Source organism: Stegostoma tigrinum, chromosome 34 (genome assembly GCF_030684315.1).
Source record: "Stegostoma tigrinum isolate sSteTig4 chromosome 34, sSteTig4.hap1, whole genome shotgun sequence".
In the NCBI taxonomy this organism is placed as follows: domain Eukaryota; kingdom Metazoa; phylum Chordata; class Chondrichthyes; order Orectolobiformes; family Stegostomatidae; genus Stegostoma; species Stegostoma tigrinum.
Genome location: NC_081387.1, coordinates 23,004,189 through 23,032,106, shown reverse-complemented (window position 1 = coordinate 23,032,106; position 27,918 = coordinate 23,004,189). Strand labels below are relative to the sequence as shown.

General features: G+C 43.6%; 1 pseudogene; it reads right to left on the bottom strand.

Annotated features, from left to right (window-relative positions):
- Positions 1–27,245, bottom strand: LOC132206209 (butyrophilin subfamily 3 member A3-like; annotated as a pseudogene).
- Between the last annotated feature and the right edge of the window lie 673 nt (positions 27,246–27,918).

Sequence of the window (27,918 nt, the reverse complement as noted above, 5' to 3'; positions counted from 1 at the left end):
GGAGGAGTCATGAGGCTTGACTATTCGTGCTCATTGTCCCATCGCAGTCATAATATTCAATTATACAATTCACACTGTGCAAGGAAAAGCAAAATGCTTCGTACAGTTGAACAAAAGTAGCAGAACATGGAGATAAGCACCAGTTCAGGCAGTATTAACTGGAAAACAGGACACGGAGTAGGCTATGTCTGTCTTTTTTAAAAACTCACACTTGAACATTCAGAATTAACTTAGTAACCCCGAGTTCACAAACAAATCGTGCTCGGCTCCCCGATATTCTGCACTGTGAATGGCAGATACAACCACAACAAGGTCTGTAGATTTCTCGGGAACCCATCCAGATATTAGTGACCGCCTTGTGTCACAAAATTTTGTTTCCTTCACAAGGGAGTCCGAATCTTCACTCTTCAAGGTCCAGCCTCAGAAGCAAAAACTTTTTGTGAACTTCCTTCATCCCACACTCAGCTGCACTGGGCTTCTGTCTTTTAACCCCTTTTCAAAAGGTTTGGAGCCACACTCTCTGGGACCGAACTACCTAGAGACTGCGAATGACGGTACTTGTGTTGCTGGAAGCCATTTCTTTTCTGCAACACTCCCAGTTCCAAACGACAACTAACCACCTCCCTCAGCAAAAAGAAATTTAAACCAGAAAATCTCCTTAAGCTCTCCCCAGGAGCATGATGATGTAACCTGTCCTGGGCTATAGTCACACTGATCTCTTGAGGATTCTTCCTCTACAATTTCTTCTCAGATCAGATTTCTGTAAAACTTGTATCATAATTTAGCTCTAAATTACAGATAAAAACATCTCCCTCAACTCTATTTCTTTGCAAGCAGCTTCACCACTAAATCTCTGCCTCTCCAGCCAAGCAATTCCACATTTTTTCATGATCATACATTTGGAGATGTTAACCTCTAAAAGAAACATTGCCCTAACCTTTCAGGTGTAATGGAATTGAAGATGCACTTTGTTTCACATTTATCCATTCGTACACATAAACTTAACTCGAAAGAACAAAAGCTGTAGAGTAAAGCACATGAACCATTAGCTACATACTCACTGCACCCTGAAGGAAAACAGTCACTCGACCTGAAACATTAACTCTGATTTCTTTCCACAGATACTGCCAGACCTGCTGAGCTTTACCAACAGTTTCTATTTTGTCTCAAATTCATTTCAAACCTTTTGCTAAGTATGACATTGCTTCCCACATCAGGTACTCATTCTACACATCAAAATCCAGCTCATTTACTGTTCAAGTATATTGTAGCGCTGACCCTCATCTGATTCCAGACTGAGACACAGGTCACATTATCCAATCCTAAGACTCAGTTGAAACAGTGAAGTCTCTGGTAACATGGATTCCAGAATAATCTTTTTATTTTACTTATTAATTTATGGGACGAGCACATTGTAGACCAGGGTAGCATTTATTGCCCAGACGGCAGTTCAGAGTCAACCACATTGCTGTGGGTCTGGGGTCACATGTCGGCCAGACCAGGTAAGGAGGGCACTATCCTTCCCTAAAGGACATTAGTGAACCAGATGGGTTTTTACACCAATTGACAATGGATTTATGGTCATTATTAGACTCTTAATTCCAGACTTTTCAGAAAAAAATTGAACATTATCTGGGTCTCTGGATTAACAGTCTAATGATAAAACCACTCGGCCATCAGCTCCCCTGGGAGCAGGTGGATGACAAATCCATCTAGAACATAGAACATAGAACAGTACAGTACAGAACAGGCCCTTCAGCCCACGATGTTGTCCCGACCATTGATCCTCATGTATGCACCCTCAAATTTCTGTGACCATATGCATGTCCAGCAGTCTCTTAAATGTCTCCAATGACCTTGCTTCCACAACTGCTGCTGGCAACGCATTCCATGCTCTCACAACTCCCTGTGTAAAGAACCCGCCTCTGACATCCCCTCTATACTTTCCTCCAAACAGCTTAAAACTATGACCCCTCGTGTTAGTCATTTCTGCCCTGGGAAATAGTCTCTGGCTATCAACTCTATCTATGCCTCTCATTATCTTGTATACCTCAGCGAGTTTTGAGAAGATTTGTAGCTCAGGTTGAGGTTCTGGATGTGAGTTTGCTCGCTGAGCTGGAAGGTTAGTTTTCAGACGTTTCGTCACCATTCTAGGTAACATCATCAGTGAGCCTCCGAAAAAGCGCTGGTGTTATGTCCCGCTTTCTATTTATCTGGTTAGGTTTCCTTGGGTTGGCGATGTCATTTCCTGTTCTTTTTCTCAGGGGATACCTCAATTGTATACCTCAATTAGGTCCCCTCTCCTCCTCCTCCTCTTCTCCAAAGTAAGACAATCCCTGGCCTATCAGTGGTTTACATGGAGGGAAACCACCTCCTCTCTGTGAATCTGATCAAATGCATATTACATCACTTAAAAGCTCAGACAATCAGACAGCGTTTTGTAAAATGGCATGATTCTAGGTCCCTTTTTTCCTGTTAAACTGTAAAATACTTTGTAGAAACCTTCAGGTTAGAAACTTTTCACAGAAACAATGTTAAACTGGGCAGATTCTCAGCCACGTGTTACAGACTGTTGTACTGAAGAAAGGATACAGTTTCTCTGTGAATCCACATCCAGTGAAAGTGTGCAGGTAAATCTTTGTATCTGCGCTGTAAAATGAAACAGTCCCGGTCTCATAACTGAGATAAACACCAATTTTCGTGGGAACCTCACCAGCTTGGATATCGATTGTATTTTCAGCGTTTGCCTGAAATTTATCCCCAGCCCTACCAATCGTCCACAGACCATTCTCTGCTTTCACTTGGATTTCTTTCTTCCTCTCCACAGATAGTGTGGCTACTCCCACAGTCCAGTGCTGATTCCCCACCACATCCACCTCCCAGTAGTGTGAGCCTGAAGTAAATTCCTCTGATCCCAGCACTGATTCCAAGACTGTAAACCTCTCTTCATTGTTGTCGACGCTCAATGCTGTCTGGGTCAATCTCACCTTCTTCCGATCTTTGGATACCTCAAGCTTTGGGTTTGCTGTTTCTGCATCCAGATTTACAGGGACTGGAAATAGAAAGGGAAAAATCTGAGAGGTTCAGTTAAATCAATCAAAACTAATGACTGAAATCCAAAATGAAGCCAGGGTTATTGGAACAAAAATCATGTTCAGGAGAACAAAAGCTTGTAATCTGTATCACTCCTGGCTGATAGACAGATGCCTGAAAGCACTTTACAGAGAGGAAGCAAACCGGGAAAAACAGGATTTCAACAGGACGTCTTTTAAAGGGATAGCAGAAGTATAGGAACAGATTTGAGGAGAGATTGCTGCAGGGAAGGTTGTGATGGATAAAAGCTGCCTCTAAAATTTCATCTGACAGGCCTGGAGAGAGCAAAGCTCAAGTTGATGAAAATTCGAGTTTTAGTGGCTGTGGAGTTACAGAAATATAAAAGGGTCAGTTCTGGTAAAACTCAGAGAATGCAAAATATTCTGATGAAAAGTCATTTGCTGGAACCTCAAGCTTTAATCTTCCCTTTACCACAGCTGTTGACTCATCTGCAAAGTATTTTCATCAGTCTCTGCCTCATTTTGTTGTTAGAAAAAAAACTGATCTTGAAATCCAAACATCTTTGAGGTCCAACAGTCTGTGAGCAGCAGAATTTCACACCCTCACTTTTTAATCTCATGACTTTACCACCAAGACAGAAGGCCAGTCCTGAGTCAGTTTCCAATTCCACCAAATACAGCACTCTCAATCTAATCCTGGCCCACTGCAGTGAGTGAAGATATTTTTGACTGCGCTATCAAGGGGGTATAATTTAGCAATAGCCTGCTCACCGACGCTCAGTTTCAGTCTGTTAGGATGGCTCTGCTCTAAGCTTTATTGCAGGTTTTCTCCAAACATGAACAAAAAGCTGAAATGCAGAGGCAAGCTGAGTGCAACTGTACCTGAGATCAAGGCTGTACTTGACAAAGTGTGGCACCAAAGAATCCTTGTAAAATGGAAGCCATTTCGAATCAAAAGGGCAGGATTGTTCATCGTTTGGAATCATTTCCTGTCCAAAGGAAGTTGGATGTGGTTGCTGGAAATCAATAATCTCAGCAAGAGACATCACTACAGCAGCTCCTCGGGGAAGATACTTTCGAATCAAGCTGCTCAGAGATGTGATGAAACATCTCTTCCTCGACCCAACCATCTTTAGCTGCCTGGGGTACAACACTCAGCACTATTCACCGCTCCTCAGATACTGAAGCAGTCTGCATCCATATGCAAGTGACCTGGACAACATCCAGGCTTGAACTAACAAGTTATTTTCATGATATAGAAGTACCAAGCAATTGCCTACATATCTCCTCTTAACATCCAACAGCATTGCCATCACCGAATAACCATCAGCTTTATGCAATGTGACCACCAGCCACAAATGGACCAGTCAAACAAATACTGTAGCTACAACTCCAGGTCAAAGGTCAGTATCTCATGCCCTGACACTCCAAAGCATCGATGAAGAAGCCTTCAGGAGTCTGATGGATACACAAGAAGTTCAATATCATCTGGGATAGATTCGATAGAAATAGGAGGAACTGTGTCTTCACCAGGTAGCCCTGGCCACCCAGCATTCATCTTGAAGACACAAGTGGGGCCTGAGAAGGTCAGGAGTGCCTGAGAGTGTAAGTATTGTGAGAAATCTCCTCACTGAGGCCTGAAGAAACATTTACTAATAGCTTCAGAACAGCTGTACGTTGAGTGAAAGTCTTTCCTGTTGGGTAAGACCAACGTGCAATCAAGGATCTCTGACACATGGGAGAATCCAGCAACGAACCCGATTCCTATAAACCTCTCACATTGATCATTCAGACTGGAAATCCATAGATACTGGCTGGCCCTCTTCAACATAGCATTGGCAGGCATTCTTCTTAACTAAGTGAGGAGCCACACGATGGGAGTGCCCAGAGATACCTGGAAAAATGCATGGCATGATCCTGAACTGTGGAAATTGAGTACCATTCCCTTCCACCCTCTTCCATTGGGCAGAAGATACAACAGTTTGAAACCACATAATGAACAGACCTATCATATATTCAAATTGATCTTTCTCTGCAGCTGTAACATTGTATTCGGCATTTTGTTCTATTCTCCTGATGTACTTAGGTACGTTATAATTCCCCCGGATAGCTTGCAAAGCAATACTTTGCACTGTACCTCAGTACTTGTGACAAAAATAAATCGAATCAAATCACCGATACTGGGATCTCACCACTTCCCTTTGGGCTCAGCTCCTCATTCATTGCGGTGAATGGTCCAGTGACCACCTTCCTACAGAGACACAGACTTTGAAACCGTTACTGCTCTGACATTTACAGGTCACTGGGCCTGTGACGATAAGCCCCCTCTGGTGCACACTGCTGTCTGCATACTGGTAGCAGTGCGTACCACACACGAGGTACACTGCATGCACTCACTCAGCTTCCTCCTACAGCAGCCTCTCAGAGTCACAATGGCACAGACAGTGGTGATTTAGCCTTCATGTCAATCCCAGCTCTCTATAAAACAATTCAGTCAGTTCTATTCCTCCATTGTAATCCCCAAACCTTGCAGCTTTACTCGCATTATGTGTCCATTCAATTTCCTGATAAACCCCTGACCCCCACCACCTTGGAAGACAATGGAAGCAGATGCATGGGGTCATCACCACCCGACAGTTACAAGGCCCCTCCTCACACTCAGACACCATCCTGAATGGGAACTATACTGCTGTTCCTTCACTATTGTTGGCATAACATTCTGGGAATACACCCCTGACAGCTTTGTGGGTGCATCAACACCACGTGATCTCCCATTGTTCTAGGAGCCTGCTCAACTGCACCTCCTCAAGGGAAATAAAGGATGGAAAATAAATGTACACATTCCAAAAATAAATTAAAATGCAGCGAAAGATGACTGGACCTCGGACCATACCCAAGGAACAGGTGCAATGTCCTCAGGCTGAATTAGATCAGGAACAGACCAGGAGTCACAGGATGGAAAGGATAAGAGTGACAGACACTGAACTATATGAATTATACCTGTTAAAAATACAGAAATCTTCCAACTTCAGAGCTGGTTTTCTGAGTTCACATTGCTGGCCTGTGAGTCGCCCAATTGTCATGCAGATTGGAAACTGCATCCATGCTGCTCTTGATCTGCCATTCATTCCCATCGATAGACGGAAAATTGTGGGCAGTGTAGCAGCTATTTCCCAATCGGTGCTGCTGGGGTTTGATACCCTGATGCAGCAACAGGAACCCAGAAAGTTCCCCTGAAGGATGCACATTGTTACTGGAGAGTGACAAGAGAAGGTGGCTCAGGGATAAAATCCCTTGTAGTTACTCTTCCATAAATACTCATTGTGATAGCATAAGGACCTTACCTTTGCACTTCGAAATATTCTTCCAATCTGAAATCAGAAACAAGAAACCAGTGAAACCGGGGAAATCAGCATGTATATAATTCCACAGAAGAAAATGGCACGTGAACTTTTAACTGCTGGCTGTGAATTGGAAGGCATTAGCCTGAAAATGTTGAGAAAGTTAAGCTGCAGTCTGGGCGGTAAGGGAAGAATTTCCTCATTCCGGTCTTTAATCTTTTTCAAAACCATTTCAAAGTTTCACACCAACAGCAGCAGTGACATGTTACATCCTACTCCCGTGTGAGGACACAGAGAAAGCTGAGACAGGTCGCTTTATATAATCAGTAATGCCGCTGGCACACAAGTGCCAGGCAATGACCATCTCTCAGAAGTGGGCATTTAACCAGCTGCACTGACAATCAACATTCCCACCATCACTGATTGCCAACCAACAACATCTTGGGAGTTGATCATTCGCCTGAAACTTAACCAGACCAGCGACATAAATACTGTCACGATGAGAACAGGGAAATCTGCTGGCAGTGACTCAGCTCCTGACTGACCAACGTCAGTCAAACACCTACAAGGAATGTGATAAAATATTTGCCAATTACGTAGAGATGTCCTGCAACAACAACACCACTAAAACTTGACCCTTTGCAGGGCCAATCGACCTGACCTTTCAGAACTCAATCCACCACCTTAAACATTCAGTTCAGCCCGTACTGATGGACAACGGCAGCAGTGTGTCCCAGCTATAAGATGCATTACTGTAACTCACTGCACCATCAGTGTTCTCTGATAACTCCCTCCAAACCTACAACCTGTCTCACCGAGAAATACAGGTACAACAGACTCACTGAAACACCTTTCCATACCACGCACCATGCTGATTTGGAACCATGTCACTGTTCCTTTACTGTCACTGCATTAAGATCCTGGAACGCCGTTCCTTTCAGCCCAGTCTGAGTCAAATGGACGGGGCCTGTGGCTTCTTTTTCAGGATTCACAGCCTAAATAATAGAACCTTTAGAACGCCTCCCTACCCCGCCCTCCATCCCTCCATTGCTTCCCCCACTCCATCTCGAGGTGAACAGTGAGGTGAACAGGGAGGGCCAGATACCACCTGGATCTTGATGCCTGTGTGGGGGCATGGACTCAAAGGAGTGGGGAGCATACAACCCCATCTGGTGTTTAAGTGATCCCAGTCGGGGGTTCCCACAGTTTGGGAAGTCCTGCTCCAATCTTGACTCCCTTAATGCACTGCAGGCTGCTCTCCCAGATTTTACCTTCTATAAATTTAAGGTCATGGAGAAGTTTGCTGCTGTGTTTTAACGTGCAGCAAATCTCAGTCACTATCAGCCATGTCCTCACTGACCCACATTTCAAGACAAACAGTATACCGTACCTGAATCACTGACAGATTTCCACCGACCTAAAAATAGAAATCAAGCTGTTAATACACTTCATTGATTTGGTTGTCACAAACACTAAATTATTGGTAGGTACATCAATATGATACTCAATCCATGTGATACCAATGTGATACCACGATGCCTACAGCGGTTTTAGAAGGCATCTCATCACCGCCTTCTCAAGGGCTACTAGGATTAGCAATAAATGCTGACCCAGCCAGTGATGTCCATGTCCCACCGTGAATTCAAACAAAGGTTCTCCGTATTTGAAGTGGTTTGAGTGTTGAGATCTTACCCAAACAGGTGTTAGCCTCGATTCTGTTGTATCTCTTTCACCTCTGAGGCAAGAGGTTGTAGATTCTCCTCCAAACATCTCAGCATGTCATCCACACTGACCCTCCCAGTGCAGTGCTGAGGGACTGCTACACAGTCAGAGGTGTCATCTTTCAAGTGAGATAACATAGAACATAGAACATAGAACAGTACAGCACAGAACAGGCCCTTCAGCCCACAATGTTGTGCCGACCATTGATCCTCATGTATACACCCTCTCATTTCTGTGACCGTATGCATATCCAGTAGTCTCTTAAATGACCCCAATGACCTTGCTTCCACAACTGCTGCTGGCAACGCATTCCATGCTCTCACAACTCTCTGTGTAAAGAACCTGCCTCTGACATCCCCTCTATACTTTCCACCAACCAGCTTAAAACTATGACCCCTCGTGCTAGCCATTTCTGCCCTGGGAAATAGTCTCTGGCTATCAACTCTATCTATGCCTCTCATTATCTTGTATATCTTGTTAAACCGAGCCTTGTCTGCCCCATCAGTTGGACATAAAACATCCCGTGGGACTGCTCTGACGATCCGTGGGATTGTCCCTGGTCAACATTTTTCCTCAGCCAACATCACAGCTCACGCATTGCATCACACTCTGTTTGTGGGACATTGCTGCAGAATTTCTCACAATGAAACAATGAACACACCTCGGAAACATCTTGTTTCTCAAGCGTTTTGAAACATCCTTTCATGATACTGTACAACAACATCATTCTTAATGTAACCCTTACTTTTGTACAGGCGAATATACATCAGTGTTACTATATATCTTCTAAACAATGACATTTATTCATGAGACAGTTTCTCTTATAATAATAACACTAATTACACTAAGGATGCTACACTTCCCTGGGCAGCTCCGTCATGTCTTGCTCATGTGGTCTTTTCTTCACATCTGGCCTGAGAGAGTAAACCTTATCTGGTTATTCAATCACAGGACATCATTTTTTACTGGATACAAGGCACAGCACAAACAGAAGCAAAGGAAAATTCTGCTCCTCTCTCTCTGAGCATTTCCATTTTGACTAAAATATTCAAGACTGCTATTTCCCAGCTACTTTCACATCATACAAAATGTAACCGACTCAAAATGTTAACTTTCTCTCTTCACAGCCGCTGCCTGACCTGCTCAGTTTCTCCAGACTTCCAGTTATCCACAGTTCTTCATTTTACTTCAGTCACACAGGGCACTCTTGTTTTCTTATTTTGCCTTTCATTGATTCACCACAGATTGAGGACCTCACCACAGGATTTAGGTTCTAAATGTGGTAGGTAATGCTGATTTGGTATCGCTGCTAGACTAGTAATCCTGAGATCCAAGTAATAATCCTAGCACAGTACATGGTAGCATTTGATATTTAAATACCTGGAATTAAAAACCTCATGATGGCATGAAGCAATTCTTACAAAAAACATCAGTTTCACTAACTTCCTTTAAAGAGGAAATTCTGCTGTTCTTATCCAGACTGACCTACAAGCAGCTCCAGGCCAACAGCAATGTCACCAACTCTTAACTGCCGTCTGAAATAACTCGCAAGCCTCTCAGATGTAACGATCAGTAACAGAGTCATTGAGTGATCCGGCATGGATACAGGCCCTTCAGCCCAAACTGGGCCATGCTGACCACGGTGCCTGCTCAGCTAGTTCCAACTGCTCGCATTTGGTCCATATTCCTCTAAAACTTTCCTATCCATGTCCCTATCCAAATTTTTTTTACAACGTTGCCATTGTACCTGCCTCAATCACTTTCTCTAGCAGCCCATTCCATACACAGAACACTGTGTGTGAAGAAGTTGCACCTCAGGTCCTTCTTAAATCTTTCCTCTCTCACCTTAAATCTATGCCCTCTAGTTTTCAATTCCCCATCTCCCAGCAAAATGACTACATGCATTCATCCCACCTATGCCCCTCATGATTTCATACACCTCAGTAAGGTCACCCGACCATTCCTTTGAACATAGGACAGCAAGTCCTATCCTGACCAAACTCTCCCTAAAATTCAGGCCTACTAGTCCTGGCAACATCCTTGTAAGTCTTGCTTGCACACTTTCCAGTTTAACTCTGTCTGTCCTATAACAGGGTGACTAAAACTGTACACAATGCTCCCAAGTGCAGCCTTACCAATGACTTACACAACTGTTACATAACGTCCCAATTCCCATACTCAGTGCCTCGGCTGATGAAGACCAGCATGTTAAATGCCTTCTTCACCACCCTGTCTACCTGTGACGCCGCTTTCAGTAAATTGCGTACTTACACTCCTAGATGCCTCTGTTCAATAACACTCCTCAGGGCCTTACAATTTACTGTTTCAGTCTTACTTGGTTTGACTTTCCAAAGTGCAACACCCCACACTTATTTGTATTGAATTGCATTTATCCATCCTCAGCCCACTTCTCTGTCTGATCAAGATTCCTCTGTATTTTTGATACCCTTCTTCACTGTCAACGATACCTCCTAACTTTGTAACCTCAGCAAATTTACCAGTCATGCCTTATACATTTACATCCAAATCATTGATGTAAATAACAAATAACAAAGGTCCCAGCACTGATCCCTGCGGCACACCACTAGTCACAGGCCTCCAGTCTGAGAAACAACCTGCAACTGTCACCCTTTGCTTCCTACCATCGAGGCAATTTTCAATCCAATTAGCTAGCTTTCCCTGGATACCATGCGACCTAACTTTCATGACTAGCCTGCCATGCAAAACCTTGTTAAAGGCCTTACCAATGACCATATTGACAACATCCACTATCCTACCATCATCTATCCTCTTGGTTTCCGCTTTGAAAAACTCTCAAAGATTTGTCAGATATAACTTCTTGGGCATAAATCCATGCTGACTATCCCTCATCAGAGCGTGACTATCCAAATGTTGGTTGATCCTGTCCCTCAGTATCCTCTCTAATAACTTGCCTACCACTGATGTCAGCCTCACTGTCCTGCAGGTCGCTGGACTATCTTTGCTCCTTTTCTTTAACAGTAGAACAACATCAGCCACCATCCAGTCTTCCAGAACCTCATCAACGGCTAAAGATGAAGCAAAAATCTCTGCAATTTCTTCCCTAGCCTCCCACAATGTCCAAGGATGGACTTGATCAGGCCCAGGGAATTTATCTAACTTAATGCGCCTAAGGCTGCAAACACCTCCTCTCTGGTCGTATGTATGTGGTCCAACACGTCCCACTTATTCCCTTAGCATCCACGATTCTCTCCTCAGTGTTGACTCTATTGAGGGGCACAGATAGGATGAATGCATAAGGTCTTTTTCTGAGGGATGGGAAATATTCATTACAAATCTCCCCCATCTCCTGTGGTTCCACACATAGATGGCCATGCTGATCTTTAAGAGGACCTATTCTCTCCCTCGCCAGCCTTTTACTCTTCATATGGCTATAGAACCTTTTGGGATTATCTTAAACCCTTATCTCCTTTATTCATTCAGGTGATGAGGGTGTTGCTGGCCATTTATTGCCCTTCCCTAATTGCCCAGAGGGCAGTTAAGAGACAATCACATTGCTGTTGGTCTAGAGTCACATGTAGGCCAGACCAGGTAAGGACGGCAGTTTCCTTCCCTAAAGAGCATGAGTGAACCAGATGGGTTTTTCCGAACAATCAGCAATGATCCGTGGTCATCATTAGACTCTTAGTTCCAGATATTTATTAAATTCAAATTGCACCATCTGCCAGGATTTGAACCCAGGTCTCCAGAACATTATCTGGGTCTCTGGCCCACAGTCCAGTGACAATACCACTGCACCATTGTAAGCTCAATATCTGCCAGATCCAGCTCATACCCTCTTTTTGCTCTTCTGATTTCCCTCTTAAGAGTGCTCCTATACTTTTTATACTCAAATAGGGATTCACTTGAGCCTGATAGCTTAAAATGGAATGTATGCCTTCCATTTCCTGACCAGAGCCTCAATATCCTTCTTCACCATGGATCCCCAAATCTGACAGCTTTTCCCTTCACCTTAACAGGAATGTACTGTTCCTGGACTCTTGATATTACACTTTGAAAAGCTCCCATTTGCCACACATTCCTTTTCCTTCAAACAGACTCACCCAATCAACCTCTGCTAGATCCTGCAAAAGGCCACAAAAATGGTCCTGCACCAGTTTAGCACCTTAACCTGTGGACCCCATCCTATCTTTTTCCATAACTATGACGGAGTTACGGTCACTGCAAAGTGGTCTCCGACTAACACTTCAGTCACTTGCCTGAACCTGTTCCAAAGAGATGGTCCAGTGTTGCACCCTCCTGAGTTAGGACCTCAACGTATTCACTTACCAAACTTTCTGAGACACATTTGAAAAATTCCACCCCATCCGGACCTTTTACACTCTGGGTGGTCAAGTCAATACTGGGGAAATTAATATCTCCAACTTATATTATCTATTATTCTGACAGGTAACTGCAATCTCTCTACACATTTGCTCCTCTAGTAACCACTGGCTGTTGGGCGGGGGGGGGGGGGGGTCTATTACACAGTCCCAACAGAGTGACCATCCCCTTCTTGTTTCTAAGTTCTAACCATATGACCTCATTTGATGACCCATTTGGAATATCTTCTCTAAGCACTGCTGTTATGTCCTCCCTTATCAAATGGCAGCTCTCCTTCCTCACTTACTTGGACTTCTGTCACACCTGTAGCTTTTGTATCCTGGAACATTGAGGAGAGAGTCCTGCCCTTCTCCCAGCCCTGTTTCTGTTCTGGTTGCAATATCCCAGACCCCACAGCCAATCAATTCTCTGAGCTCATCGGCCTTACCAGTCAGGCCTCATGCATTGAAATAAATGCACTTTAAACCAGAAGCCTTTCCTTTCCGTTACTGTATCCCCGGCTATCCCAAATAGTAACTGTGCTCTCAATGGCTAATGTATTTACCCCTGATTTCTCAACGGTCTCTCTCTTATTCAGAGTCCCAAAACTGTGTCAAATTAGTTTAAACCCTCCTGGGTAACAGGAACAAAATCTCCCCCCGAGGAGAGAGGTACAAGTGTAACCCGTCTCTCTTGTACAGGTCACCTCTAACCCAGAAGAGATCTGAAAACCCTGCCCCTACACCAGCTTCTCAGCCACGCATTCACTTGGTCTATCTTTCTATTTTTACCCTCACTGGTGCGTGGCACTGGGAGTAATGAAGAAATCACTGCCCTTGAGGTCTTGCTTTTTAACTTCTTACTTAACTCCCTGGGTGCACTTTGCAGGACACCATCGCTTTGTCTACTTATGTCATTCATACTGTTGGCAGATACCTTGGTAGAATCCAGGTTAAATCTATGAAATATTTCTCATAAGAAGGGAGATATTTAGAGAGGATAGGAAATAGATTAACTCAAGGTGTCAGGGTTTTTGTGTGAAAGGTCCAGACCAGAATTATTCGTTTAGAACCAGGGAGGTGTTGTGAAGCTGAGAGTGTTTGAGTTCAATTGTGTTACTAATCAAGGATCAGCTACCAAAGACCAGGAGTTGAAAGAAAACATTACGTCAAGTCTATAGATGTGACTCAGAAAGGATTCTTGTGGTGTCTAAGATAGTAAAATGATGCTATTGGGATCAAGAAGATTGTATTCTTAATTGAGCATTTCTAAAATTTTCAAACTGTGTTAAATGTAAATACATTGCTTCATTCTATGTTACCATCTCTTGTATATTACTTTCTTTTATCTTTGAAACCAAATCTTCAGTATTGTACCTTTATGGTTCAATGAATGACCACATCATTAAATACAAGGAAGAAGCAAACAATGATCTATCAAGCGGGATTTTAGTCTGTAAAAACATCAGCGAATCTCAGCAACATTTACCTCAAAAATGGCAAATTTTGCAAGGGTACTGCTTATATGGTAAATTGTGCACAAAGTAATTTTCAGTAAGACTGCTTAACAGGCATTATTTAGCAGTTAGATGTGCCATCTGCACGTCAAAATACCTAGGCCCCTGGCTGGAGGACAAATATTTCATCATTTCTTACCGTATTGTTCAATCGTCTTGTCATGCCGCAGTTCTGAAAGAAATCCATTAAATATAAATTGGAATTAAAAATAAATGTGACTTAATTCAACTGACATACTTTCACTTACTACGAACTAATAGCATTCATTTCAATTTGAAACAAACCCAGATTAGCACTTCTTCAGTGTAACACACACCAAGCTCTATTTAGATGGTAAAGAGTTAGACTGTGCTGCGTTTCATGTTGTATTATACAATGAAATTGGCTTCTTTGTACAGAAGATTGACGAGGAGGTAGAAGAAAATTAAACAAAAAGATCTTTTTTGCAGATATGGGAAAAAAAATTGAAAACAATGAGATAACAAAGTGTGAAACTGGAGGCACACAGCAGGCCAAGCAGCATCTTAGGAGCACAAGATGCTGCTTGGCTGCTGTGTTCATCCAGCTTCACACTTTGTTATCTCAGATTCTCCAGCATCTGCAGTTCCCATTATCTTTGAAAACAATAATATTTGATGAAAAAAAATTAAAACAAAGGGATCTCTCAGACATGCTGCTGGCTTCATTAAAACAGCAATCTCCTCCCCTCCCACTGTGACCAAAACTTTCATGACTGAATTATCACATCTATGGTGCAACACAAAAAATACAAACAAAAAGACCCTGGTTCAGTTTTAACATTTTCCTTAAGTCCCGAATCTGTCTCCTCCATTGTCATTGAATTTGAGACTGTACCTTTAATATTTCTGAGTTGTTTCACATCCCAAAGGATCCCAGCGATTAAAGTAATTATGAGAAGACAGAGCACCACAGATAAAAACACCAGCCAGCCTGAGACAGATGGGAAGAAGTCATCTGCAAAGTAAATGGCAGTTAATCAGATACTTTTAACTTCTGACCTCTTCCACTGTAATCATCCTTTTCAAATGACTGATTTTAGCACAATTTCGAGTTTATGGCCCCATGCTGAAGGCTGAGGTTTCAAACAAATAAGTGGGCAGTTAAAATTGCCCATGTCACTCTCTTCTCCTTGAGTCACTTGGATCCCATCAACCACGGCTTTTGCATGACTGTTTACTGTGCTACTAACTCAACTGGCCAAAGCTGGCCTCTTTAAACATGTGGGTCAAAAATGGGCAGTGCTATTGGACCCAGTGCATGATGAAGTGGAAATGTCACTGGGGTCCAAGAGAATGTTCTGGGGATACAGGTTCAAACCCAGCACCGCAGTTGATGAAATTTAAATTCAACAAATAAAACCTGAAATTTGAAGCCGGTCTCTATAGTGGTGACTGTAAAGTGAACATCAATTATTGAAAAAACCCATCTGTTTCGCAAATGTCCTTCAGAGTAGGGAAATCAGCCATTTTTACCTGGCCTGGCCTACTTGTCACTCCAAACCTACACTTTTAACTACCAGCTGAAATGGGTGAACAAGCTACTCAGTTAAAGGGCTGTTAATTGATGGTCAACAAGTTGACAACTATCATTTTGATGCAAGAATCCAGACTTATTCAAATTTTACCACACTCTTTGTGCTATTATCAATTTACGGCATAAAGTTTTTTTGTGCCTTTTGAAATTTATTGACAAACAGACAAAAGGCATCAAGACGAATATCATCTACTCCTAGAGCACTATTAATCGGGTGAAAATTACTCGTAATCTGCTTGTATTTGTCTATCTTTCAGGACAGAGAGCTGTCAAGAACTGTATAATGTGGATTTGCACATTCCAAGGTCCAGGGTCCCTGCTGGGAGCTTGGCACATCCATTGTTAAGCTCAATGGAGAAACACCGCAGAGTAAGGCCCTTCCATTAAAGGCTTTTTAAAAATCAACCTTTGCCAGGTTGTTATTACACACCTCTCAAATAGGTGGGACTTGAAATCAGATCTTCTGGCTCAGAGGTAGGGGCACTACCATCCAAGAAGTTGGATCCCACATCAAATTCCTCAAGTTCCTTTTTTTGCTACTTGTTTCTGGGATATGGGCGTCGCTGGCTGGGCCCAGCGTTTGTTACTTGTCCGCATTTGACCTCGAGAAGGTGGCGGATGAGCTGCTTTCTGAAACCGCTGCAGTGGACCTGCTATGAGTTGACCCATAATGCCATCAGGGAGGGAATTCCAGGATTTTGACACAGTGGCAGTGAAGGAACGGCGACATATTTCCAAGTCAGGATGGCATGTGGTTAGGATTGGAGCTTGAAGGTAGTGGTGTTCCCATATGTCTGCTACCCCTTGTCCTTCTAGATGGAAGTGGTTGTTTGTTTAGAAGGTGCTATCCAAAGATCTTTGGTGAATTATTTTGTAGATAGTACACACTGCTGCTACAGAGCGTCGGTGGTAGAGGGAGTGGATGCTTGTGGATGTGGTGCCAATCAAGCAGGTTGCTTTGTCCTGAATGGTGTCAAGCTTCTTAAGTGTCGTTGGGGCTGCACCCATCCAGGGCAAATGGAGGTTATTACATCACACTCCTGACTTGTGAACTGCAGACACTGGACAGGCTTTAAGTAGTCAGGAGGGGAGTTACTCCCACAGTATTCCGAGCTTCAGGCCTGCTCTTGTAGCCACAGTGTTTATGTGGTGAGTCCAGTTGAATTCCTGGCCAATGATAACCCCCAGAATGTTGACAGTGCGGGATTTAGCGATGGTAACATCATTGATTGCCAAGGGTCGGTGGTTAGATTGTCCCTTATTGGAGATGGTTATAGCCTGGCATTTGTGTGGCACAAATGTCACTTGCCACTTGTCAGCCCAAGCCTTTATATTGTCCAGACCTTGTTGCACTTGAACACGGGCTGCTTCAGTGTCTGAGGAGTCGCGAATGGTGCGGGACATTGTGCAATCATCGGCCAACATCCTCACTTCTGACCCTAGGATGGAGGGAAGGTCATTGATGAGGCAGCTGAAGATGGTTGGGCCTAGGACACCACCCTGAGGGTCTCCTGCAGAAATGAGCTGGAGCTGAGATGATTGACCTCCAACGACCACAACCATCTTCCTGTGTGTCAGGTATGACTCCAACTACCAGAGAGTTTTCCCCCAATACCCGTTGACTCCAGTGTTGTTCGGGCTCCTCAATGCCACACTCAGTCGAATGTCACCTTGATGTCAAAGGCTGTCAGTCTCACCTCACTTCCGGAATTTAGTTCTTTTGTCCATGTTTGAGCCAAGGCTGGAACAGGATCAGGAGCTGAGTGACCCTGGCAGAACCCAAACTGGGCGTCACTGAGCAGGTTATTGCTGAGTTGGTGCTGCTTGATCGTGCTGTTACTGACACCTTCCATCAGCTTACTGATGATCGAGAGGAGACTGATGGGGCGGTAACTGGCCGGGTTGGATTTGTCATGCTTTTTGTGTACTGGACAAACTTGGGCAATTTTCCACAGTGTTGCAACTGGACTGGAACAGCTTGGCCAGGTGAGCAGCAAGTCCTGCAGCACAAGTCTTCAGTACTATTGCTGGAATATTGTCAAGGCCTATAGCCTTTGCTGGATCCAGTGTCTCCAACCATTTCTTGATATCACATGAAGTGAATCGAATTGGCTGAAGACTGGTATCTGTGAAGCTGGGAACCACTGGAGGAGGCTGAGATGGATCGTCCACTCAGCAATTCTGGCTGAAGATTGCTGTGAAAGCTTCAGCCTTATCTTTTGCACTGATGTGCTGGGCTCTTCCATCATTGAGGTTGGGGATATTTCTGGGCCCTCCTCCTCCAGTGAATTGTTTAATTGTCCACCTCCATTCACATCTGGATGTAGCAGGACTGCAGAGCTTAAATCTGATCTGTTGGTTGTGGGATCACTTAGCTCTGTCTATCACTTGCTGCTTTCACTGTTTGGCGTGCAGGTAGTCCTGTTTGGTGGCATCGCCAGGTTGATATCTCATCTTCAGGAATGCCTGGTGCTGCTCCTGGCACACCCTCCTGCACTCTCCATTGAACCAGGGTTGATCCCCTGGCTGGATGGTAATGGTTGAGAGAGGGATATTCTGGGCCATGAGGTTACAGATTGTGCTGGAGTACAATTCTGCTGCTGTTGATGGCCCACAGAGGCTCATGGATGCCCAGGCTTGAGTTGTTAGAGCCGTGTGAAGTCTGTCCCATTTAGCACGGTGATAGTGCCACACACCACGATGGAGGTTGTTCTCAATGTGAAGGTGGGACTTTGTCTCCACAAGGACTGTGCGATGGTCACTCCTACTGATACTATCATGGACAGATGCAACTGTAGCTGGCAGATTGGTAAGGATGAGGCCAAGTATGTTTTTCCCTCTTGTTAGTTCCCGCTCCACCTGCCGCAGACCCTGTGTAGCAGCTATGTCCTTTAGGACCCGACCAGCTGATCAGTAGTACTGCTGCCGAGCTATTCTTGGTGGTGGACATTGAAATCCCCCACCCAGAGTACATTTTGTCCCCTTGACACCCTCAGTGCTTCCTCTAAGTGTTGTTCAACAGGGAGGAGAGCTGATTCATCTGCTGAGGGACGACGGCATGTGGTAATCAGCACGAAGTTTCCTTGCTCATGTTTAACCTGAAACCATGAAACTTCACGGGGCCCCAAGTCAATATTAAGGTCTCCCAGAGCAATACTTTCCTTATGTATACCTCTGTGCCACCACCTCTGTCCTGTTGGTGGGACAGGACATAACCAGGGATGGTGATGGTGGTGTCTGGGACATTGTCTGTAAGTTATGATTCTCTGAGTGTGACTATATCGGGCTGTTGCTTAACTCGTGTGTGAGGCAGTCTTCCCAACTTTGGCACTCGCGCGCCCCCCCCCACCCCCCCCCCCCCCCCCACACCAGGTGTTAGTGAGGAGGACCTTGCAGGATCAACAGGGCTCTTTCTGCCGTTGTCTTTTCCAGTGCCTAGGTCGATGCTGGGTGATCTATCTGGTGTCATTTCCTTGAGACTTTGTAGCGATTGGGACAACTGAGTAGCTTGCTAGGCCATTTCAGAGGGCACTTGAGAGCCAACCACATTGCTGTGCGTCTGGGGTCACATGTAGGCCAGACCAGGTGAGGATGGCAGATTTCCCTTCCTAGAAAGACATTGGTGAACCAGATGGGTTTTTCCAACAACTGGCAAGGATTTCATGGCGATCAGTAGATTTTTAATTCCAGGCATTTTTAAAAATTTGTTACTGAATTCAAATTCCACCATCTGCTGTGATGGAATTCGAATACAGTTCCCCAGAACATGAGCTGGGTTTCTGAATTAATAGCCTCGCAATAATACCATCAGGCCATCGCCTACTTCTGTCTGCACCAGAGAAATGTTTGACATGAAATCCAAATGTATACTGTAAATGTAAACTCAAATTGTAAATGCAATGAGGTACCTCAGAGTGTGACACTGTAGTCAAAAGCGAACTCCAGTGCACCAGTAAATTCCATCTACTATGTAATTTGCTTTTCTGGATTTGACAAACAGCAGTGTTTATTTTGAAAATAAAGCTGTATTTGATCATTTACTGACCTGCTATCTGGATGTCTGCTTTTTGTTCTTCTTTCAAAAGATGGTTATGTGTGAGGCACTTGAAGTTGTTTGTTGGATCTTTTGTTACAATTACACTGCTCTGGACATTTACAAGACCTTTTGAGTCACGTCGATTGTTTATTTCAGACTTTGCTGTTAGGTTCTGTCCATTTCCACCAGTCCACGATATCTGGGGCTGCGGGAACCAGCCATTAGATTCACACACAAGCCGAATTCCATTTTTATGGTAACCATCGACCTGGATCCAGTGCTCACGTCCCACTGCTACAATAATCGAAAACTCTTTTAAACATTTCACAAACAATTCTTAACCCACAAGTGATGTTCATTTACTGTTATTGAATGATAATATAGTCCTGAGTATTTCTGTGACATGATTCATACGATGTGTACGAAATTTCATCACAAAATGTATTTTTAATCTACTGATCCAAAAATTAAAACAAAAGGGAATCCAAATGTCTCAGATATAGTTAGAGGAGGGGTTGGGCTGATAAGGGATCACAAAGGAATCCATAACAAAGACAGAAATTGCTGGTGAAACTCTGCAGGTAAGGCAGCATCCGTAGACAGAAAGTAGAGTTAACGCTTGGAGTCTGGTGACTCCTCATCAGGACTTTGTTTCAGATCTCCATCATCTGCAGTTTGATAATAAAGGGATCTGTGCCTGGAAACAACGGGCACGGCTGAGTTATTTTCTGAGTGTTACGCCAAAGCAGAAGATCCTGATGAAGTCACAGAGAGAGGAGAGGTAGCTGAGACATAGATGGGATAAAAATAAATAAAAGAACAACTATTCACTCGGCTGGCTGAACTTCGACTGATAAATCACTGTAGCCAGATAGGATACATCCAACATTACTGAGGTTCTGCCATTATCCTCCAGTCCTGCTCAGCTGTAGTTGAGGCTCAAGAGAAGTGGAGATGTGCAAATATTGTACATCTTTTTATAGATGTATGAATTTTATAGTTCAGTCCATTTAATCATTTTGTGGCAGGAAGTCTTTTAGAACTGATAATCTGGGAGAAAATTAACAGTTACTTTGATAAATCTGGATCACGTAAGGCAGGCCAGCTGTACCTGTAAAGGCAATCAGCATTTAACTTTATTAACTCATAAAATAATTCAACAAGAGAGCCTTGATGAGGGCATTACAATTGAAGCGGTGTATTCTGACTTTCATAAGCACTGTGAGGAGCTCAAAGTTCACTTTCACTGAGTCTTGCTTCTCCAGTGCACTGACTCTGATACTTGAGGGAATCTGAAGTGTCTCAAACGTTGACCTGTTTCTAAAAGTGAGTCAAGTTTTGCACTTGGCGTTGAAGTTAACTTTATCCTTAATTCACAGGTTCCTTCAGAATCAGAGGCACGAGCTGCAGGCAGCCACACAGTGAGCAAGCGATTGATTGGGCCTCGTAAATTAGAAGCTGATTCAGCTCTTTGAAATCGTGGCCAGATTGAACGCAGGAGATTTTGATCCATGCAGAACCAAAGTTGTTAGAATACAGTTTCAGGGAACTCCACTAAGAAAATGTGGTAAATCAGCAATTTTCTCACACTGACAGACAAGGCATCGTTCTGATGTTTGAACGAAAGGCAAGGAGTGACCTGAGACAGACAAAAAATGTCAGTAAGACCCAAGAGCTGAGAGCTGGAGGCATGAATTAGGTCAGCAGGTTGGTGATTGGTTCGGAGTGCCTTTTATTCTAAAGTTAGGGCCGTTATTTAAATTAGGGCCATTGCAACTGAAACACTGCATTAAACTTAAAGCCTGACATGTTAATACCATTCAGTGATGTGTTTGTATTAATTAAATACAACTTGATGAAGACAGCAAGACAGCTGTGTTGCAGATGTTGGTGAACATCAGTGTGATCCACAACAATGTCATGTGCAGGAAGGGTCTGCAGCTCAAGGAATGTAGGCTCCGAACACTGCAATGCATCAGGGATGAAGAATGTAAGTTTGACACTGTCTCCGGAGGCTGATTTGTTCCATGGTGAGGAACAGAATGGTGGAAGGAGGAATGAGGCAGTTTAAACATCCAGAAGGTAACATTGAGGGATGAGCCTCAGTCCATGTACCTGTCCAACAGCTTTGATGGTTCTTGCAGGGGCTTTAGGGAGCATGAGGAAACTGATGACAACACCCAGGAAGAGAGTACCATTGAAGTGGGGGTGGACTGAGATACAATTAGTTTAACATCCCATTGTAAAGGATTCCCTCGCAAAGAGTGATTATAACATTACAGAGTTTCATACTGAGATTGTGGTTTTTCACTCACAGTCTTAAACGCATTTATAAAGAAATGAATACAGATTGAGTTGAAGCAGACCATCTGCAGCGAACTAAGGTAATTATGGACAGTGTCAAATTGAAAGTAAATACATTCAATGCTCCAAAGATTCACTGGAGGACTGAAGGTCAAGAACATTTTAGAAATCAGCAAAGGATAACTATAAAAAAGGTAAATTTTCAAGTCCAAGAAAAATATGCGAGAAATACAAAAACATATAGCAAGACTTTCTATAAATTTACACTGTAAGGCAACACTTCTAACTGTCAATGTAGCCTGGAATTAGCGAAATCCTAATCATCGGGGAAGGAGTCCTGTCCATAATGGAACAGATTTGGTCAGTCATGACTGCCCTTGGATATCAATCTTGGGGATGAAGAGGGAGGAGTTAGGGAAACGTCTTTTCACTCCCATGTTAGAAGGGAAGGCTGGGAGGCCGGAAGTGCAGTGGTGATTTGGCAAATTCACCCATTTTGCAGCAGCCATTTTGTGAGCAGCAATGGATTGAAGCTCTAAAGAGAAATGTCAAAATTCCAGGATACTTCCTGCAAAGTCTGTACAGATCTGTTTTGCACTGCTTGTCTTTACTCATAGATAACTTGTGAATAAAGTATACTTCTGAAATTAAAACTGGAAAAAAAAACTCTTTTGGCTACCTCAACTTTCACCAAATCAGCTTTATGCAGGTACATCATCCCCTGCTACTGCAATAATACAGCCTGCAAATTTTTTTACTGCAAGTGTTTTCCTGATGAAATGTACAATATGTTGTTCAATGTTCTAAGTAAACGTTTTCACTAGATAAATAACTACTTTCATAAAAACAACTTGCATTTTGACTGAAGTATCAATTTGATACGGTACTGATTTGTCGTAGATGTGTTCACTCACCTCCAACTTTTAGCTCAACAAGCTGTTTTGTCATCAACTGTGCACAGGTATTTCCCCTCGTCAAACACCCTTATGTTCTTTATTCGAAGAGAAACATTGCCTTTGGACACTTCATCTTTAAACAGTTCAGTCCTTTTCTTGTAATCCTCATGCTGAGCAGCAGTGTTGTCTTGCCCGTTTCTGTATGAGTGAACCGGTAACCGAATGCCTGATTTAAACCAGCGCACCACCATGTTGTTGGCAAATACCTTCGGCACAAGGTAACATTCCAGGACAGCATCTTCACCCACAACGGCTACCACAGGACGGCCTGGGCCACTCACTCGGAAGTCACCTGCAGAGGTGGTGTCTCATTTAACTACTGTAAATCTCAAATACATCAATCATTACACTTTAAAATCACTGTTATGAGGTGACACTTTTAATCAAACAAACAAGATTTCACACGATCATTGTTAATTTAACCAAAACATGCGGAAATGACGCAAATTAGCTGGTATATTGTGGCCAATTAATCTATAAATTACATACTAAGTAGCTGATACAACAAAGCTCAAACTCACAAATTGGCAGGCAGTCACTCAGTGTAAATGGTCCAAATCACAGCTATCACCTCTTGCAAAGCCTAAGAGCTCCTCAGGTAGAATTCCAGTTCCTTCTTTTTGGGTGTACCCACCAATCTTCCTCTGGCAACAGATCCCTACCAGAGCTCCCTGGGCACAGATATGGCCAGAACAGCACATTCTGGACCTCCCTCTCTAACAGCATTGTGGATCTACTGACCGCCCATACACTGCAGCAGTCCAAGAAGGTTGCTCACCACCATCACCTACTAAAGGGGGCAACTAGGAGCAGACAGTAAATGCTGGCTCAGCCAGTGATGCCCATGTCTCCTTCCTAACTAAAGAAAATGTCTGAGACTGTGTCACCTGGTTCGAGACCCCTAGCAGGAGGAACATTGCTTCATCCTTCCTTGTCAATCCACATTGGAATTGTTCATGTTTGAATAAGTTCACTCCAGGAAATACAGGCCAATGATCTTTGCTCATAGGACAATCCTTCCATTACAGGAATATTTTTTGCTGAAACTTTGTTGCACTCCCTCTCTGCAAATATCTTTCCTTAAGGTCATATCGTCAATACTCTGATTGTGGCCTGCGCTTGCATCTAATAAAGCTGCGTACCGAGCACATGGCCTCACACAATTAAATAAAAAACAAAATTAGAAGTGAGTGGCTCTGTGGCTCAGTGATAAGCACTGCTGCCTCACAGCACCGGGGACCCAGGTTCGATTCTAGCCTCAGGCAACTGTCTGTGTGGAATTTGTACTTTCTCCCTGCGTCTGCGTGGGTTTCCTCCGGGTGCTCCGGTTTCCTCCCACAGTCCGAAGATGTGCAGGTTAGGAGAATTGGCCATACTAAATTGCCTGTAGTGTTCAGGGATGTGTAGATTAGGTAAGCTAAAGGCATGGGTTTGGGTGGAATGCTCTGAGGTTCGGTGTGGACTTGTTGGCCCGAAGGGCCTGTTTTCACACTGTAGGGATTCTATAATTCTGTGAAGGTAAGGAGACTAGATCTGACCACGTGGACCCAGTCAGAGACCTGATCGTATTCCTGCCAATGTCCACTTTTGACGGAGCCAGAGGTGAATACAAAACTCTTCCTCAGTCTCTGCCCACTTCACACAGCTTTTCCCCACCCCAACATCACAGACTCCATTGTAACATGACGAACACAGTAAATAATGTTGTTTCATATCACACAGAAATAAATTTGTGATCTGTTCAGATTTGTTTAATTGATATGTTCTTGTTACATTCAAGTATATCTGAATCTGTTGCAAAGTAATCTGTAACCAATCAACCTCTTTCAAATATACAACAAGAAATGCATGTTGCAGCCAGTGGGGAGAAAGAAAATACTTCTAGCAACAGCACACCAATCACAGTCACAGATTCCTTCAGCACAGAAGATAGCCATTCAGTCCACCGTATCTGACACAAGGGAATACACCAGTGTAATCTCCTGCCTTTTCCCTATATGCCGGAGTACCATTACTATCCAATATACTCTTGAATATCTCAATTGAATATCCCTCCACCACATTTCAAGGCAGTACATTCTATAGCCTAACCAGTTGCTGCATGATAAAGTTTGTTTCAAATCAGTTTTTTTGTCTTATTTACTAATGTACCATTTCTACACTGCTCATTCTTAAACTTAGTAAACCATCTGAAAATTCCTAACAGAATATTGATTGCCTGCATTGAATAATTGTGGTCATGAACCGTATAATCTAAGATGGTTATACGCCAGAGGGTTAGATAGGGTGGAGAGGGAGAGCCTTTTTCCTAGGATGGTGACGGCGAACACGAGGGGGCATAGCTTTAAATTGAGGGGTGAAAGATATAGGACAGATGTTAGAGGTAGTTTCTTTACTCAGAGAGTAGTAAGGGATTGGAACGCTTTGCCTGCAACAGTAGTAGATTCACCAACTTTAGGTACATTTACGTCGTCATTGGATAAGCATATGGACGTACATGGAATAGTGCAGGTTAGATGGGCTTCAGATCGGTATGGCAGGTCGGCACAACATCGAGGGCTGAAGGGCCTGTGCTGTGCTGTAACGTTCTATGTTCTATGTCAGATACACAAATCCATGGAGACGCACATTAAGATTCTCAACTGACTTTGCCATTCTTGTGTCACTTCGCCTACACTACACTGTAATCAACTTTGCAGAGGATGCCTCATTCTCATACCAAAGTCTGTGTATGCATCAACGTGGTCTATGATGTTCAGGAGTAACTGTCCTTTTAGTTGGCATTTCTGAGGGTCAATGCGTGTCTGAACTTAACTCACCCAGTGAAGCATTAGCATCTGAGGATCTACAACATACATTTCCATTAGCTCACATCGTTCAGAACACCATAGCAAACCATAACCTTGGCTTCCTTGCAAAGGTGAAGAGTCCAGCCACATTGTGTGACAAACTCACAAGTCAATTCATTGTGAATCAGCGTGAGGGATACAGCCAGGGTGCAGCTGTGTCGAGCTTTAGTAAGGCCACATGTGGAATATTATATTCAGTTCTGGACACCGCACTACCAGCAGGATGTGGAAGCTTTGGAGAAGGTACAGATGTTGGCACAGTCTTCATGGGCCAAAGGGCTTGTTCCTACGCTGTACTTTTCTTTGTTCTTTGGATCAGGAACATGTCGCTGTCATTGTGCGCGCCTTCTGACACAGTCCACAGAATTTCTGCTGACTCATCTGAGATGGAACCAGCACTGAATGGATTCCTCCAGGCGATGCTGATCATGAGGTGACATGAGGTGTCACCAAACCCAGCAGCAACAGGAACCTCCAACCACTGAGCCACCAGGGGAACAGCCACAATTTCCCTGAGAGGTGGGCACGAATGTAAGTGAAATGATCAGCCTCCTCCCTATCAATATCGACAGCTGTCAGAGTCCAAGTACAGGCTGAGACTGAGGAGGTCCTGGCTATCATCACTGAGCTGTCATCCATGTTGTGTCTATACCCTCTGTGGGATATTCTGGACACTGAACAGCTGGGAAAACGGCAGCGGTTTCTGAGGGTGAGGATACTGTCAGGGAGGAATATCACCAAGGCCATGATAGGTCTAATACATGAAGGCAGTCAGATCCCTGTTGATACCCATTTCCAATAAGTTTGCGTTGGGTGAAGATATCACTCAGTTTTGTTGATTTCTGTAGCTTTAAAAACAAGCAGCCCATATTTCCTGACAAAAACATGGCTGACCTGATGTGGTGTCATGTTCAGCCTTTCCTGTCAGCGCCATTACCTCCGCTCACCTGTCAGTCAAAAACTGTACCTAACTCAACTATCTTAAAGACTCAGCTTCCACAACCTTCTGGCAAGGAAATTCCACACTCTAAACTGTCCCTAAGAAATAAAAACATTCTCATTGCCATCTTAAAAGGGTGAGCCCTTAATCTTAAACAGTCTCTCTCACACAAGAGGAGATGTCAGCCAGGTATCTGTTGCATTCAGTCCCTACAACATCTGATACATTACACAATAGACACTGTAATTGCAGTTCATCTGTTGAGTTCATTTCAAGGAAATGCCAAACTCTCATGTGTTAAAACAGCAAATAAAGCAAAGCAACAGTTAAGGTCTCAAATATTCACTCAATAACGTACTGTTCCAATTTGATACCTGGTTGATGTGTTGTATCCAATCAAAAATGATCAAATGTTAATATATTCCTTACCATACACAGAGCATGGAATCCCAAACAGCAAAAGCAGGATGAGGTGAACTCCTTCCATCTTTGTGGGGTCTCAGCAGAATAACCAGGCCTGATACACAAACAAAATACAGCTGTCATTCAGTGCCTTCAATCTTTGTTTCAGAGTATAAACCTTTCATTGTTCAATACGCCATGTATCACAAACCTCCTGGACATATTCTACTGTCCAGATTAACGCAATTCTTTGATATTCCTAAAGGTGTAATTATTTTTTCTTTAAATTACATCAAATTTTAAATTTCATCCCTTTCATCCGAAGGGAGGCGGAGGAAAGTGGAGAGGAATTGACGGATTGAGGGAGGGAGAGAATTCCGGACCTGAGGGTCCAAGCAGCTGGACTCACTGCTCTCGACGGTGCAGGCAGAAAACCCGAAATGGGAAAGAATGGAATCGGAGAATGGACTCAACACAAGGGAAACTCTTCAATTAAAGTTTATGTCAGGAAATGAAGCGTCACAATTGTCTCCGGGATTGAATTATTTGCCTTTAAACAGAAACCCCAGTGGGTCATGTTCCATCTCATGGCCCTCACTCTGTTCCTCCTTTTCACTTCCGTCTCCCTTTCCAGTCGCTGTGTCTGACCCTGAGAAGTGAATGTTACACATTGCCTCTCCCTCCTGTTCCCTTATACTGACAGGAACCAGCTCCAGGCTCTGTGCAGCTGATCAGAGACACTGGAGAAAGGTTTCACCTTTTCACTGCACAATCCCCAGCGGCTCCCCGTTCAACTCCTTGGATTTGATTGGGATCTTTCAGCGGGACTAAAATCCACACGATCCCACTGGGAATGAGCCCTTCCTGAAATTAAAGAGGGTTTCAGACTCACCTCTTACTTTC